We start from the raw sequence: 17,152 nt of genomic DNA, 5'->3' as shown, positions 1-17,152 counted from the left end.
AAAGATTCCTGTGGCATAAGCAAAATATTTTTCTAAGTAACGCTAGTAATTGAGATGTAAACTGGTGTTTTCACAGCCTTACTTGCCTGCAATTATGTTATTGTTCTATTGGCTTCGAAGTAAAAGTAATGAGTAAAAGTAAGTTCTCAACTCTGGTTATCTTTGAAATCTCATAGTGGTGCTTTTGCATGTCAGACTCATAAGGTGGAGGCATTGTAGTCTTTTAAATAGAAATAACCAGAAAATATGCTCTAAGAATGCAACTAAAACAAGAACAGACCTAGAGGTGATGTGAAGACAGTCCCCCTTCAGTGCCAACACAATATGTCTCCTTTTGCCAAACCAGTCCTATTTATTTGCACGACTAGCTGAAAAAGATATAAGCTAAACTGGCTTTGCTAGAGTCAGAAAAGTAATTTGGTCACTCCACTGAGTTGCCTATTCCAACATGCTCTTAGCGCCCCAAGCAGTGCAAAAAGACTGTGTGTGTGTGTGTGTAGTCTATGACCAAAGGTCAATGCAGTGCAGGTTTCCTGCCACTCATAAAGATTGAATGCAGCTAGTCAATGTTACAGCTCTTTTGGCTGTCATCATTACCTAAGTAATGGCAGCTGATGAATCCATACTTTTTCTATGTCTTCTTTCACCAGCTAAGTACATTTTCTGCATAGATGGAAGTGATTGTAGATAGAAACAGTGTATGACTGAGCAGAGTTTTGCAATCCGAACAGAAAAATTTTCCAAGAGATTTTTACCTCTCTTCTGAATAAAAATCAAACAAACAAACAAACAAACAAATAATTTCAGGGATGAATCTCAAATTCATGACTCTTTTATCCATGTTTTATCCATGTCATTGGTTCTTCCATGTTCCTGCGGTAGCTTTGAAGTCCTAGTTTGTATAGCATTTAATAATATTGAACAAACAAAACCACTTCTCCCCTTGCTCCAAAAAAAAAAAAAAAAAAAAAAATCCTATTGCACAAACACAGAACTAGTCTTTGACAATTATTTTTACAATTATTACAGAAGAGAAACAGATATCTGAGAGACTGGTGGGCAGCTGTCCCTTTCTGCTAATGTTCACAAAGTTGTTTTTAAGCAGGTTTATAGGAGAGGTATTGCAGAGACTCAAAAACAGACGAGTACAAGCCATGACATCAATGTCCGTAAGCAAAGTCCAAAAGATACAATCCTTTTAGCCTAGACTGCTACCTCTTTTACCTCCATCACTGCAAGCAATGCAACATTGCTGAGCCATTTTGTTAATTCTTTGATATTTTTCCTCTTATTCCATTTATTCTTTGATAGCTGTTGGTATTAAAACTGATGTTTGCAAAACTGAGTGAGTTGATTAATAGGTATTTTATACATCTGGTATTTCCTCATAAAAGACTGGTAAACTTATTTCAATCATCATACCACCAACAAGGATGCAATCTGTTCACAATGGCTGTTTACGAGTGGCTGCTTTGGGTAATGGCTGTTTTTTTAGCATGGGAAATGAAATATAATATTATTAAACAGAGATATGCAGAATGGTGTGTCAACTTATCCATCTTCCTGATGTTTATAGGCTTAATTTTTTGTAATGTTTATTTTATTTTATGGGACCAAACGTTAAAGTATCACTTATTTGAAAGCATCTAATTTCTTTTATTTTTGTTTTAATGTCCTTGAATATTAGCATCCACCAATTCATGTGCAATCAGTGCAGAAAACCTGTGGTAGGTACTCTATTAATCCTATTTAGAGAAACATGTTGTAATGAGAGAGATAATGAACCAAGGAGTTTAATTTTTTTATGTTTTGCCCACAAGGCTAAGGTTGTCTTCTTTGGTGGTTTTGTTTTAACAAATCACCTGTAAAATGTCTTAAAATGATGCATGATAATCTCAAAATTGCTGTGAAAATACAGTGTAGATGAGAAAGCAGGAAGTGCATATGTAACACTGGATGGTGAAGAAACAGACATGAACATTGTAAAGATTTTAAACATACAAGTAATAAAAATTATGTTAGATTAATACCTCAGGTAGTGAAAGAAAGCACTACTCAAATTCAGCTCCTCAGAAATCATTAAAGTACAACTGTTTATTTTTGAGCAGGGAAAGAGTTTTTCTGGATCTGAAAATCTACCCAATCAAACAATATCTTTTTAGATTTCAGTAAATAATATTTAAATGCTAAATATGTCAGACCATTTTCATAAACTACTTACGTCTACCAGAAAGAGATTCTGTTTCAGATACTCAGATATTTAAGTCTATCATATACAGATTTGAATGGGGGAATAAGAGAGAAGCATATTTCTTTGAAATATAAATGGTTAATGAAAACATAAATGCTTCTAAAATTTTAGAGAGGTTTAAAAATTAAAGTCTTCAACAGATGCTATCTCAGAATGTAGGCACAGATAGGGACATAGACAACAGATATCACATAGATGCTCCTGCCGACTAAAAATTTCTTGCTGCCTGCCATTACAGCAGTCACTGCTGCTAAGAAAACTGTTTAAGAGGGAATGTTTCTTTTATCTTCTTCCCTCATACCCAGTAGACATAGGCTGAATTTTTTGGTGTCTGCCGCCGTGTATTTTTGCCCTCCTAGCAGGCAAACCTTGGCTATTAGTAGTGATACCACCTTAGCTCTGCTGTCAGCTTTGACTTGCTCTGTGAATCTGCTTTAGCTCCTTAAAGTAAACATGGATGTGCTCTGCGGCTGTTGAGATAATATCTCCTTCCTTCTCACATAATTATTCTCAGAGTACTTGGTTCTTGTAGGCTTCAGCTTTTCAGCAATGTCTTAATACAGAGCAATAGCTGAGGATTTTTCATAAGGAACTGTATTTGTAGTTACCTAAGATTAAATAATATGAGATAAACACTGTTTCAAAAGCACTAACATCACTACCACTAAAGGCAGGCCACTCTAAACATGTCACTGAAGTTTTGGCTCTGAAAGCCTCTGAAAGCCTTAGTTTTATGAACTCAGACTGACTTCACTAATGCTTACGTGAGCTCCAACAACTTCAGCTACAAAGACTACCTAAAATGTCGCTTTGCTTATTGCATAAGGCTGAGTCCTTTTGATTGTGGTTTTGGATATGGAATTAATGAGATTTTAGTCTCTACTGCATATCCAAAGATGCTGGAAGGACAAAGAAGGGAGGTTAAAAGGACCATTTAAAAATAAGGATGACTTGAATACATTAAATTTATTGGGTGAAACAAGTTAATGAAGAAAAATACTAATTAAATTATTAAAATCTAGATTGCAAGTAGTAATTAAAAAGGCTGTTGCTATGCAACCAAAAGGATTTTTGTGACAGAGTGCAGAAATATGTTTGTTAAGTATGCTGGTATTTCACTTTGACCTTTTTCAGTCACACACCTGCCCAAACTGTCTGTAAATGTATTTTTGAGAATGATAACATTAAAGATATCTACAGGATGTAGAAGCAGAGAGACTATTTGAATCAGTTAATGGCTTTTATTATGGTTAAAAGGTTAAGATTAATGAATTTGTGAGATAAAAATAGATACACATATATAATTATGTATAGAATTTGTATGCTGATATTTCATCATCACTAACGGATTAATTCCTATCCCAAACACCGGTCCTGATCCTAAAGACATGAAAGCATTAATTTTCATATAATGTTGTGTGTGAGCTAAACCTGCTCTTTCCTGAAGGTTTTAAGTAACAATTAAATCTATTACTTGTAATAGAAACCTAAGCAGTTGTTCATAATAACTAAGGCCAACTTTTGCTTTTCCTGGAATACTTAGTCTAAGATGTGTGTTGGTTTCTGCTACAATATCCATTGTTACACGTTAAAGAGTTCTGTTGTGGTCATGTGATACTGATATATGGAAGAGAGAACACCAGTATATAGATAAAGAGTGACATGCAAAAGAATATTGTTAGGGCACACATATATTTCTATGAAGAAGCATAAATTGTGTTCAAAATACTCATACACCCCATAGTCAGGCAAATTCTGCCTTGGATTGTCCTTTGCAAATGGGAGGGAAGTCTGGTTTGCTAGATCTGAAGGACTCAGCTCAGTGGTTAAGTCAGTTATTTCTTCAGGTGGATTACTGGTCGTATGACCAACCCAAACTTCATTTTCTTTAATTCCCTATAGTATCACACTTAAATCACACAACATTAAAGATTTTGCTTTGTTGGTATAGATTCCCTCCCACTGATATCACAACCAGAAAACTGGAGGGAATCTGAATTGGGTCTAACCAACTGACCTCTTGACAAATTCTGGATGGCCACCAGCACCCCACATCCAGAAGCAAAGGGCTTGCTCTCTGGTTTAATCCTGTTCTCTGTACCGTCACTCGCTTTCTCCCATTTTTGAATAAGAGAGTGAACAACACTGATTCTTAACCAGAATGGAATTTTTTTTCAGATACAAGCTCCTAAAGACATTTATTTTCCCTTTCCTTTATTTTTCTTATGACTTCTTTAATTTCTAAACATGAATTTATTATTGTTTTCTAGGTAATTTCTCTTCCAACAACCACTCAGAATAGTCCTGAAAGAATCTTTTCAGATGCTGGAGCAGAGGAACTATTAGATCTAAAGCCAGAGTGTATCAGTAAGGTGGAGAGATTTCTCAAAGAACCTCTGCGATGTTCACTTGTCATTGGATACAATACACTCTAATGAGCTTTGTGCAGAGAAAAATGTTAGCTTCTATACACTCTTACACTTGTATGCAAGAAATCTAGGTGAAAACCTACTTTTTAGTATTCTCTAAAAAGATTCTGTAGGTGTTCTTTCTATATTATATATATATATAATATATATGTGTGTGTGTGTGTGTGTGCACAGTTAACTATTCAGCACTTAAATGGATGCAAAAAGTAGTCTAGGTGACTGCCACCATGCCAGAGAAAGTTGTATTGGCTGATGTTTGCGGGATTATTTATTGCATTTTTCAAGAAAAAAGTTATGGTCATGCACAAAGAAGTACCCTTTATTAGGAAATAATAAAAGTATAAAATGTGCATGCCTCATAGTTCAATAAGAAAAAAGTAGGAGCTTGGGGTAGAGTGTAGAAATAAAAAAAATAAATCTAGTAAAAAAAAATTAACAGAATAATGAGAAAGTCATCTTTTGTCCACAGAAATGTGAAATGGTGTCTTATCTAAGTGTACCTGCGTAACTTCTGTCAAGTGTTTACATCTAAAATGAAGTTTTTATCAGTATACTTAAATCTATTCTAAACATTTGCCATTTTACAAATGGTAATATAGATTGCATTTTTTCCACAAAGATATAGATACATCCTGAAGACGTCAAACTTCACAACAGAAGTTAGACATTATGAATATTCTTTGCCCTTTAAGGAGCCATTGATAAAATAAGATTTAATGTAGCCAAATAAAGAACTGTAAATTATTGCCAAAATACTGAAGTTAAAAATTTACTTTTGAGAGGACATAGTAAAAAGCTTTTAATTTTTTCCTCCAATTTCACTGCAACAACTGAGCTACTTGACATTTATGTCACTTAATCGGTGTTTCCAATTCTGCAAGATATAGTTACAAAAAGACATGCTGATTTCTATATGTGTGTTCTGATAAACTCAGCTTTATCTTGAATCTATGTAGATAAAACAGGTTCAGAACTATCTTTAGTCAGGAGTACCATCTTCCCTCTCTTTTTGTTTGAAGACAATTTTGGAAAGATGAAAGAATGTGTTCCACTGCCCAGTGAAGCTACAGCTCCCTAAAAACTTTCTGTTTTCCTGGGTTCCAGATAAAGGTCAAATATAAATTACAGGAAAAGTTCAGCTTCACTGGAAAGACAAGACTTAGAATATGTCATTATACTTCAGAACTATTTATAAATACATAAAAATAATTGATCATTTTAGATTAAAATCTTATCTAACACACCAATGACAAGAAGAATCCACAGTAGTTCTCTATATTGTGCTGACTGTAAACCTTCTCTGTAAGTTGCCATAGTGAATAACTGCTAGACACAAATCACAAGAATAACATCATAAAGCTTTAATACCCTTGGCTTTAGTAAATTAGTTAAATTACCCAGTAATAAAATGAGTTTCCTACCTCAACTTTGTGAATTCCAACTCCTGTTACAAAAGAGAGAAAGAATAGCATTTTCAGAGAAGGGCACAGAAAGGAAGACATTTGGCATTGTTTAGCAAATATTTCACAGAAAACAAATTCACAAGTTTGATTAGAAGAAAAAATTATATAAAAAAGAAAGTTCCCCTATTATTGAGAGAAAATAAATATTTTTTCCTGTATGTAATCTCCAGCTGTAAGAAGATTTTGCAATTTACTAAAATATTTTTGATGACACCTCACTGCATAAAGTGAGGTATTATCATAGGAGAGAAAGACTGCTAGGAGAATCTGTGCTTCAATTTACAGATAACAAAGAAATGAAAAAAATACATGAAAGTGAAGTTCAAACATACTTTTAAAAAAATACTTGCCTGAAGTTTTAGCCCTGTCTTTTATGCAACTAAGCAATAAAACAAATTAACCCTTTTTTTAAAGTCAATATATGGTTTTCTACATTTCTTTCACAGTCATCAGTCATCCTCATTTCAGTTCTGACTTGTTAATGTGTCCTGGTATTATTTTGTACCCTATTGTTGCTGTTGCAGTGACTGTACATTAGACACATTCCCAGCACTGTCAGAAGTCAGAAAAATTAGGGAGTTAAGATCAGGAAAGAGACATTCTAAAATATACTTTTTAATACAATATGCCAGAAGTGAAATTCATCTACTACAAACCACAAACAATTACAAGAGATTTCCGAAAGTGTTCAAATCTGTTTAGCTCATGTAAATTTGCTAAACTACATAGTATAAAAGCCATAATCTTGACTTTTTCCATAAGAAAGCTATTCTCTTCTTGTAGGGTATGCCCAGCCCCTGCCCTGGAGGGATCTCTGCTAAGAGATTGCTCAATCAGCCAGCAGGACTCCCTGGAAAGACAACCACTTCTGTGGTCACGGCGAGAAAAGACAGACCCACAATCCTTTAGGAGACCCTATGCAGATCCTTTGTAACCCATTGGCCTTTACCCTCTGACACCCACCCCCTCTATCCCTATAAGAGCTAGCCCCCTGCCCCTGCGAGGGAGAGTCGCTCATCCCTGGTTTTCCCCTTCGCTGGAGTACAGACCAATGAAGCTCCCTCGTGCAGAACCAGCCACACGAGCCTCTCGTCTCTCTCTGGCTTGGCCCGGAGGCTGCCCCGCAGAGCTGAGCTGGAATCACGAGCTGACAATCACTAAAGAGCTGACATCTCTGCAAGGGCCCTCCTGCCAGCAGCTGAGGGAAGACACCGGGCCTCGGGAAGGCGATTCCTTTTGGGATCATCTCTCCGGACCGGTCACCTCTTCCTCGGTCAGAGCTACTGACCCCTAACCAGCTGTAATATCTTCTCTTCAGTTTCTTCCTTGAAAGTGGAGTGAGAAAAACTTGTAAGGCATGGGCAAGTTCCAGACAGAAGAAAAGGAGTGTATAGATACAGGATTTAAATTTTTCTCCTATTTTGATGGTCTCAGGCACTACGAATACAAATATCCGTATCATATTACATATTTGAAATTTTTGTAACTAGCTCGTGCGCCAAACGACAATTCCTCTGGGAACTTTAGGAGAGATTTAAAATATAAAGAAGAAGGAATTGCTAAATAGATGGCTACAGTTGCCAGTAAATGACTGGGTAAAATCTCTATACAAGAGAAAAAGAATCCAAGTCATCTGGATTACAGGTTTTTTTGGTTTTTTTTCTTTTAATTTTGTCATTAATCAGTGGCTTATACTTGACAAATTTTCCAACCTATATTTTGGAATGTAATGTGCAACAGATGATCATAATTTTATTTCATGTAAGGCAGTGCCCTGCAAAAACAGTATTTATAAGGCTCTGACTCTTTCAGAAAACCACTTCATATTTAGGTTTAAATAAAGCAGACCAATATCATCTTCTTTCCTATTAGCACCTCTGCAGGAGAAGATAAAAATAATAACTCTTCCTTTGTATCCTCTCGTTTACTTGATATAGTTACAATACTGTCAGAAAAATTCTCAAAGCCTTACGAAAAGGAGTAAGTTTGTGGAATTAGAATTTCATGTTTTTGATGAACCTGAACTAATCTTGTAAACTCCTTAAAACTTAATCCTACCATTTGTATTCAAACTGTTGCATAGACTCAATATCATGTTTTCCCTCTAATAATAGCTCTCCAGAGTATATTATGTATTTTTAAATATTTTTATTCATTTACTTTACTTTTCTAGAAATACATCTCATAGTTTGAAAAAGATTGCCTAAGAAGGTAGAGTTGATGTTTGAATTGCAGGGCAAACAAGTGATGTAAGATCCTGTAGAATTTACTAATTTTGGAATAAAGTTCTTTGTGGTGTTTCTCCAGTTCTGTTTCAAATCCTAATTACAGCCTTTATAGACATTTTTTTCTTTTTATGCCTGGTCAGAGGTTTTTTTATGCCTGGTCTTTTTTTTTTTTTTTTTTTTTTTTTTTTGGTACTTTGGGCTTTAGAATGTGTGTCAGCTTATGGGCTTTATATCATCTTTGTCTGCATAACCAGTGGGAGTCAGTATTGAAAATGAATTTGATTGAGCATAGCAGTCACACTGTGCAGAATATCATTCAGTGAAAAGACTGGATAATAATATGACAGTTACAAATAATTTAGGAGAAATTATCACCAAGAAAGGAAAGAGATAAAATTTTTTTGATAGTGTCATGTGTCCTGAACACACCTATTCCTGTGTAGAAGAAGTAGAGGGTTCTAAAAACATTGCTGATAAGGAAGACAAACCTAAAAGACCCCAAAACTGAAGTCAATATTACACCCCCTGGTAGAGTGACCTGCTCTTCTGAGACCACCCCCGCCACTTTGGAGTGTCCAGGTCTGGGACCCTCAACACAACAAAGATGTTGACCTGTTGGAACCAGTCCAGAGGAGAGTCACTACTTTGATCGCAGCGGTTTGAGCACCTCTCCTGTGAAGACAGGCTGAAAGAGCTGGGGCTGTTCAGCATGGAGACCTCATAGTGGCCTTTTAGTACCTACTGGGAACCTAGAAGAAAGCTGAAGAGGAATTTTTCACAAGGGCACATAGTGATAGGATGATATGGAGAGTAGGTTTCGATTAGATAACAAGAAGAAATTAGTTTCTGTAAGGGGGGGGTGAGGCAGTGGAATAGGTTGTTCCAAAGATATTGTGGACTCCCCATCCCTGGAGGTGCTCAAGACTAGGATGGATGGGGTTCTGAGTAAACTGGTCTAGTGGAAGATGTCCCTGCCCTTGGAAGGGAAGATGGAACTCCTCTCTTCCAACTCAAATCTTTTCACGATTTTCTGATAATGAAGTTATTGGTGGAAAGCTCTTGTCAGTGGCACTTATGAGGAGTCATGCTAGACACTTAAGGCAAGATCATTATCTGTGTATTATTATATAGCAAGAATTATAATCACTGAAATATCAAGTATGGAGTCAAGTGCCACATTTACAAATTTCTCCTATTATGTAGAAATATCAAGCTTCCATGAGTAAGAGAATACTTAACAAGTCATTGGGTTTTCTCCCACTTTTCTCTTCATATTTATCTTGACTTAGCTTAATACAGACACAGCATTATTCCTTTTTTCTCTGCATAGAACTGTATTATATGCTTATTCTGATCAGTCAGAAAACCAGAAACAGAAAACCCTCAAGGTTTAATTCCAAGTGAATACTTGTTTGAGTTTTTCTTACACATAAGTGGCTATCTCTTCTCCAGTGGTTTGCCATTCTAGCTATTCACAGAACTTTTGCTGTGGATCATTAAGATAATGAAATAACTTCAAAAGAAAATTTGCCTTTCCAAGCCTTTCCAGGCACAAGTTTGATACTGCACTTTCTCTGTCATTGGAATACTGACTATCACAGCTTCACTGCCAATGAGATTGGATTAAGATTCTGGAAATAATTTTTTTTTAAGGGTTGAAATTATATGGGGCTTTAAGTTTTTTAGATAATGAGGCCTTGGATGATCTCATCTTGCATGCTGCCTGCCTTCAGTTCAATACTTGGATCACAAAACTAGCAATCCGCCCTGGCTAATGGAGTTTGGAGTTATGAAACAATGTAAATCCTGTGATTAACTGAGGAGCTATAAAAACCTTTGGGCTACTTGTTCTGCACTATCATCTTGTACTTGTATTTGACTCAGGGTCTGTACTGTCAGTTTGCTTTCTTGATTTCATGATATATATGTTCTTTATATATGAAACGTAGTATATATATTTTATATACAGATTACTCTTATTTACAACAATTTCAGTGAAGCTTCAAGAGGTGGATGCCTTTAGCCATATTCATTCTACACAAGAATTAAACTCCCTGGGGGAATTACTTGATCTTTATTTCTCTTCATGTAATGACAATTAGATTCTACAAGTAATTGCAGGTACGTTTAGTTCCAATTTCTTCTCAATTGATACTTATTATTCCTAAATATATTTTTAAATTATTTTACTGTCTTCATATTTATTGAGAAATACAATTCAGTGAGTTTGGGACAGATTGGATTTTAGATTTTAAAATTTATTCTGATTTTTTTGACAAATTCAACAATCAAGGTACTCTTGTATTACTCATCATCTTCATCCATGAAGACAAGTCAACATGAAAATTTAATGCTATGAGTGTACCTCAAGTTTTATATTGTGGTTTGTTTTTTCTTTCCCCAGATGGGAGTCATTCAAGAGGTAATCAAACACAAGGCATGGAATACACTAGGGAGATTTTAGAATACAGTGATGGAAAAATGTTATGTGCTCTATGTTGTATGTTTTTAGTTGGTCTTTCTTCCAACAGGCCCTTTCAAAAAATAAAACACAGCAGATATTAAATTAATTTCAGCTTCATACTTCTGGTTGTTTGCCATCTTAACCGTTTTACTTCACTTAAGTGGTGAATAGTCACTCCTGATTCAGTCTATCACTTAAAAATCTAGTATTGTCTACAGAAAACACTATACTTGGTAACAATACCAGTTGTCTTGCCTAGTCTTGCTGACTTCATGGGAACAACATGGATATTTTCCGAATTTGGGTGGCTATCCATTGCATCAAAGTGTACAATAATATTTCTTGTTACTAGGATTCTGAAAAACATGATGCTTGTTTAGAATGAAATAATTGGTTTGTGTTTTGAAAGAGCTTCACCCTGAAAAAAACAAAACTTGCTTTACATTTTCTATTTAATTTTTATAACCTGCTTACAAATGTGAATGGAAATACTATTAACATAGATAAGTAAGATTGAAAATAAGGCAAAATTGCTGATTATTTTAAAATAAGGAACAAACAATCCCTGTATGGTTAATTAATTTTAAATGAATCCTTGTGGATTTTGTTCATTTGGTGGGTTGTTCTTTGATTTTGTGTGTGTGTTTTATATTGAACTGTAAGAAATACTGGAAAAGTTCAATCTAGGTAACATTTGGCTAAAAAAAGGTTTCATGCGTGATCTGCACTCTTCATAGTAAGGAGTACTGTTATAAATGATGACTGCAAAAAAATGAGGTAGGATCCCAGTGGTTTTGATAGTATCAATCTGCTGGTTTAATATTTAAAATATCAGACATAAATAACTTCAACATTTGGAGAACTGCCAGAATATGAATTATAATATCTAGGTCACTGCCTGTTTAAAAGACTTATCTTCTAACTGAAGTAAAACCTTAAACAGACCTTTTAGCTACTAAAGAAGCTGTGCTGAGGCGTTTTTGGAATACCATATGTACATATATTTTGGCTGCAGAAAATCATACAAGGAAAAAGGAATAAATACTTTTGGTAAAAAAGTAAAATTTTTATCTATTTGTAAATCATTAAAACTTGATTTTTTTCCCAAATATTTATCTCTCTTTACCAAATTTAGTAAAACTATTGATTTTATATGCAGTCTAGTTACATAGTTGCATTTTTTTTGTGCTGGAGATAGTACGATAATTTAACAGGTTGTGTTTCTAAAAACACTATTTTACACATCAAGACAAACTTGCAAGAGAAAAAATATTTGGGAATAAAAATTCATTAAGTTCAGTTACTGAAAAAGAGTAAGAAACTGTCAGGAATTGAAATGCCAAGACTAAATATGGAATCAGGAAGGTGCTCAGTTTTCTCATGAAAAGAGCCAGTGTTCTAAGAAGACCTTAGACTAGTTTCTAGTGTTTGTACCAAAATTCACAGCTATATATAGCTATATTCAACTATAAAACTCTAACAGAGAACTTCCACTTTGTTCATGCTATGGCAAAGTAGAAGAGATTAGAAAAAGAAAAACATGGTGATAAATATTCATTCACCATGTTGTTTTAAAATTCATATCTTTACCTCTCTACAAAGGATAGCTATGGAAAATACCACAGCTCCAAGCAGGTACTTCAGGATGGTAAACATTAGGGAGACACAGATGAAACATTTAGTGTCATGGACTTTATATGAAAGCATGGATATAAACTAGTCAGTAATGAATGTCTTCTGGAAATTGCCACCTGCTGAGAACGGAATACCTAGAACAGCCAGAACAGGTGTTTGTTATTAAGGTGGGACAAAACAATAACTATAGGCTGTTCTAAAATTGCATTTTATCATAGAGTTAAATTGCTCATTTGTTTCCCTGCGCAAATATGTAAATAGCTAACTATATACTGCATCTAAATGAAAGTTCATATAATTTAAGTGATTAAGTAAAACAAGCTTTAGAAGACTTCTACTGCTTATGCTCTTCACTATTTTCAGCATCCCTAATAAAGGACAGAGAGATGATATGAAGTTTTTTTTAGAAAACAGAAACCTTTCCAAAGACTTGGAGGGTGTATGCATCAAATCTTTCCGAAACTAGTAAAAGCCCTTTTATTGTAAGAAAGTTGTTTTTGTTTTAATCAAAACCACTCCAGAGGCATTAGCAATTTTAAATATATATATATATATATACACCTATATATATGCACACACACATATATATACACACACATATATACATATATATATATATAGACAGCTATATATACACACGCATATATAACACAGAATTATAATTGAGTTCCACCTACTGCCGTAAAGAAAAAATGAGGTTGTCAGTTACATTTATAATAAACAGTGATCCAAAATCAGGCCAACACAGATTTGTGAAGAAGGGCCTTTAAAAAGCTTCCAATAAGAAAATAAATAGGAGACAAGGAAGGAAAAAAATAGAGTTTGATAATATATGATTTAAGACTCTCTAGACTCCCTCTCAAAAAAAAAAATTCCTGCTTATCAGCAGTTAGAATTCTAATGATCAGACTTCCATTTTATGTTCTATTTACATTTACCTAGAATTTGAATAAATAGCTGATGGTCAAACTAGCCTGAACTGGTTGCTACTGCAATTTATTGCCCCTCTTATTAAAAATTTCCTCTTTGCTCTTCCTATGTTACAGCAATGCAGTGTGTTACTATAATTTCAGACTTTGGTTGTATAAGGCTTTGAAATACTAAGCTGAACTTACCTTCTGTGATGGTTTACTTCTCACAAAACAAACATATAGTGCACATATGGCCAGGTACTGGACACAGCTGAAACAACAGCTGATGCACTGGAATATCTCAAAGAATGGGAAAGCAAAATATCAAAAAGTGAAAAATGGCCTTGCTGTCAAATTGTGACAGTAATTTGAAAATGTTTGCACATCTGAAAAGACATCTGAAATATGTATCATTGAAGAAATAAAACATAGCTATTTTATCCTAATTTTCCTCACTTTTTAAAGAGTACAATATTGTTGGTATCCCTTAATGTGAGTCATATGGCTCAGTATATTTAATAAATCTGTAACTAAGAAAAATTTTCTGTGGCTTTTGAAAGTAATTATCACCTATTTTGTGTTCATGATGGAGAGAAAAGGTTACTACAAAGGTGTTGATTAAACAGTGATCTTGCTTAAGGAGGGTGAAAACATATTTTAGAAAAGTCAGCATATTCCACAGAAAGATGGAAATCTAGTACCTAAAAAACTTGTCATCTCCCTTATGCATTTTGGTAAGTTTTGAGACCTATATCAAGCATCCATTTGTACCTTGCCCAGATACTAACACATATATTAACCAGAAAATAACAAAAGATCAGATACTATTTTTTAGTTACATGGACTGTAGGACTGGCTCTTGGATATGAAAGCAAAAAAAAAAAAAATTCAATTAGTGAATACTAAAGACAGCTTGAAATATGTATTCATCATAATAAAACTGAAATAGATAAAATAAAATGAGCATATTCTCTTTCACCTGTCCTTGTCTACATATACTTTTGCATATAATGTTTGTTAGGCATGAATTCCGGATGGAATTATGGATGGATGCTGCTCACAGCTGAAATTCTGAGGGAAAATTTTGCTGAAAAATCTTTATTATTCCCCATCTTCCATGAGTTTTGCTCACATTATCTTTAAGAAATATCAAAAGGCTCACATGGAAAGTTCTTTGAGCTACCTTAGAATTAAGAAGCACAGTTATATGAGTGACTGTATAGCAGATTAACAACTCAGAGCTGCATTCTTTGCTGGATGTGAGAAATTGATGACTTCTTATGGCACAAGTCTCATAAGAACAGCAGGATTTCTACAGTCTGTCCAGAGGAATGGCAGACAAAGCTGCTTTCTTTGGAAAGAAAAGGGCTTCTAGACCAGCCAAGTTTCATTACCTTCAAGAGAACAACCTGGCCCTTTGATGCTTGGTAAGAATACCTAGAAGTCTCACTGAAATACAAATTTTATTTTAAACATTAAAGTAAGCAATTTATAATTTTAAAAATAAGTAAAATAATTGACCATACATGGACATGAGACTTCTCAGTTGCCCTTTAGAATAGAAGGCCAATTGCATTAACTTTCTAAGTCAAGATACTAAAAGATAGCCTTAAGTTGTTCATAGACAGAGAAACATCCCTGTCATTGCTATTTTGCCTCTTTCCTCAAATATGTGAATTCTAATACATTCTGAGTAATATGAACTTCTATTTACCTGAAAGTGAGGAAAATGATTTAATAAGAAATAAAATTATATATATAATTGAGTAGAAATAATTTTAATTTAAATATAATATATGGTGTAAAAGAAATTGAATTAATTATCAATTTAATTTTTCTTGTACTCACAAGTTATGTAGTTTATGAGTGTAGTAATTAGGGTTAACTAGGGAGCAAAAGAGTAATTTCATTCTGTTTAATATATTAACGTAATACACTTTTTTATAAATAGTTTCTCATAGAATTCATGCACTACCAGGTTTTATGAACATTTTATAGTTGCTTAATTATATGACCATAGATTAAAAAGTAAAGTGAATGTAATGCTATTATTTAAGTAAAGACATAATAAACAATGTGCATAAAATGTGAATCCAATTGCAGAACTACTCAATTTAATTAGTAGATAAATAATAAGCACAATATGTCAAATCTCCATGTGTGTTTTTCCTCCTCTTTAAGCAATGCATATTGCATATTTTGAACATATACTTTATCATGAAGCATCTAAAATTTCATATCAAACCATAGACCCACATGTTTTATTTGCACACTAAGGAATATCCTGACTAATCTTTTCTTGGCTCTTTATATGAAAATTAGTATATAAAACATACGTTAAAATTTTGCAAAATATTTGGAAAATACATAGAAAGGGAGTTTTTTTGACTCTTGGACTGCTATTCAATTCCTACAGCCCTGGTTTAGAAAGGGGACTGTAATTTTACATGAGTTTTCAGTGACACACAAATTTATTAAAATGAATGATTCACTTAAATATCTCAGATGGAGAAAGATTATCTTCCAAGCTTGAGAGTGTCATTTAAGAATGTCTACATGCCCTAATTTTGTTTTGAAATGGGATTTACAATGCTTAGGCACATATTGATAATGCAGAAGTGAGTACAGCAAAACAATGTCAGAATTTAGCACTTAGTCAAAAACCACACAGACATTTATTTAGGTTCCTCTCATTGTTATTCATCATTTTGGTGTTTCTGATTTTTTTTCTGCAGGTACAGTTGTGTGGCACAGATGAATCTTCAGCAGGATTGTTGAATAATCACCTCTCTATTTTTTTTCCTTTTTTTTGGCTAGCGTTTCTGCCTGTCTACAAATAAGGATAGAAAACAGATCAAAAGGTAAATCTAAAGGAAATGAAGCGAAAACAATCAGCCTGAGAATCAGCAACTAATGAAAGACTGTTCTAATTTCATTTTATTTTAGCCATCTTGCAATGACCTCATGCCAATGTGAAGAAAAGTCATTGTACTATAAAAAGTGTGACATGATTATTGTCTCCGTTATATGTATGCATAATGAATTTTCCAGCTTCTCAACTAATACACTCAAGATGCATGTGTGGGAGAGCGGTAGGGAGAGCCATTATGGTTTGGTTTTAGTTGTTTTTTTCCCTCATTTGGAGATCAGATCTATGTATTTTCTTTATTCTGTCCTAATTTCTGTCAGATAATAAATTATGCTTATGTTTGCAATTATGTTTTTCCAAAAAAAGCACCAGTTGCCAAAACACGTAAGTGTTGCACATTAGACAAAATAATGTGTTGAAGTCTCAACAGTAAAAAAGTCAAGAAAGCAATTGGATACAAAAACCAGTTACTGAGTGTTTTAAAAGGGGAAAAAAATCAGATATCAAGCTTCCATTTAACAATCAGGAAAAACAAACACTAACTGAAGACATGAAAACTCTTATAATCTACGTGGGAATGAGATAAAGGTAATTCTGAATACTACTGAACGTTCTCTTAGAGGGTAAGTAGGCTGGCCCACAGCAGCAGCCCATGATTGCAGTGGTTGGAACAATGACTGAAGAAGAACAGAGGTACTGAATGTGTTAATGTCTAATGAGTGCCATAGATGAATGGCTTACATTATTTTTACTGAATGAATATAATGACAAATCAAAATATCTGAATATTTAATTCCTACTTAGAAAATTCTCTCTTGTTTGGGGAGAAACATCTGATCCAAAGGAATTAAATTATACTATTGCTTGTCTGCAGTTTCCTAATCTTAGGTTCATTATAGAAC

At 34.1% G+C, this 17,152-nt stretch overlaps 1 protein-coding gene across 50 annotated transcripts in view; it reads right to left on the bottom strand.

The window, feature by feature from the left end:
• The window catches only part of PTPRD (protein tyrosine phosphatase receptor type D), a 1,183,457-nt gene that overhangs the window by 559,695 nt on the left and 606,610 nt on the right, over positions 1 to 17,152 (bottom strand). For all 50 annotated transcript variants that reach the window (XM_048291456.1, XM_048291457.1, XM_048291455.1 and 47 more), the window contains one exon: positions 6,102 to 6,124. The gene's annotated coding sequence lies outside the window, so the exon portion shown is untranslated. The remainder of the gene's footprint in view (positions 1 to 6,101; positions 6,125 to 17,152) is intronic.

The sequence above is a fragment of the Corvus hawaiiensis genome, chromosome Z (genome assembly GCF_020740725.1).
Source record: "Corvus hawaiiensis isolate bCorHaw1 chromosome Z, bCorHaw1.pri.cur, whole genome shotgun sequence".
In the NCBI taxonomy this organism is placed as follows: Eukaryota; Metazoa; Chordata; class Aves; order Passeriformes; family Corvidae; genus Corvus; species Corvus hawaiiensis.
Note: the sequence above shows the minus strand (reverse complement) of the source record. Positions and strands in the feature narration are given on the sequence as shown.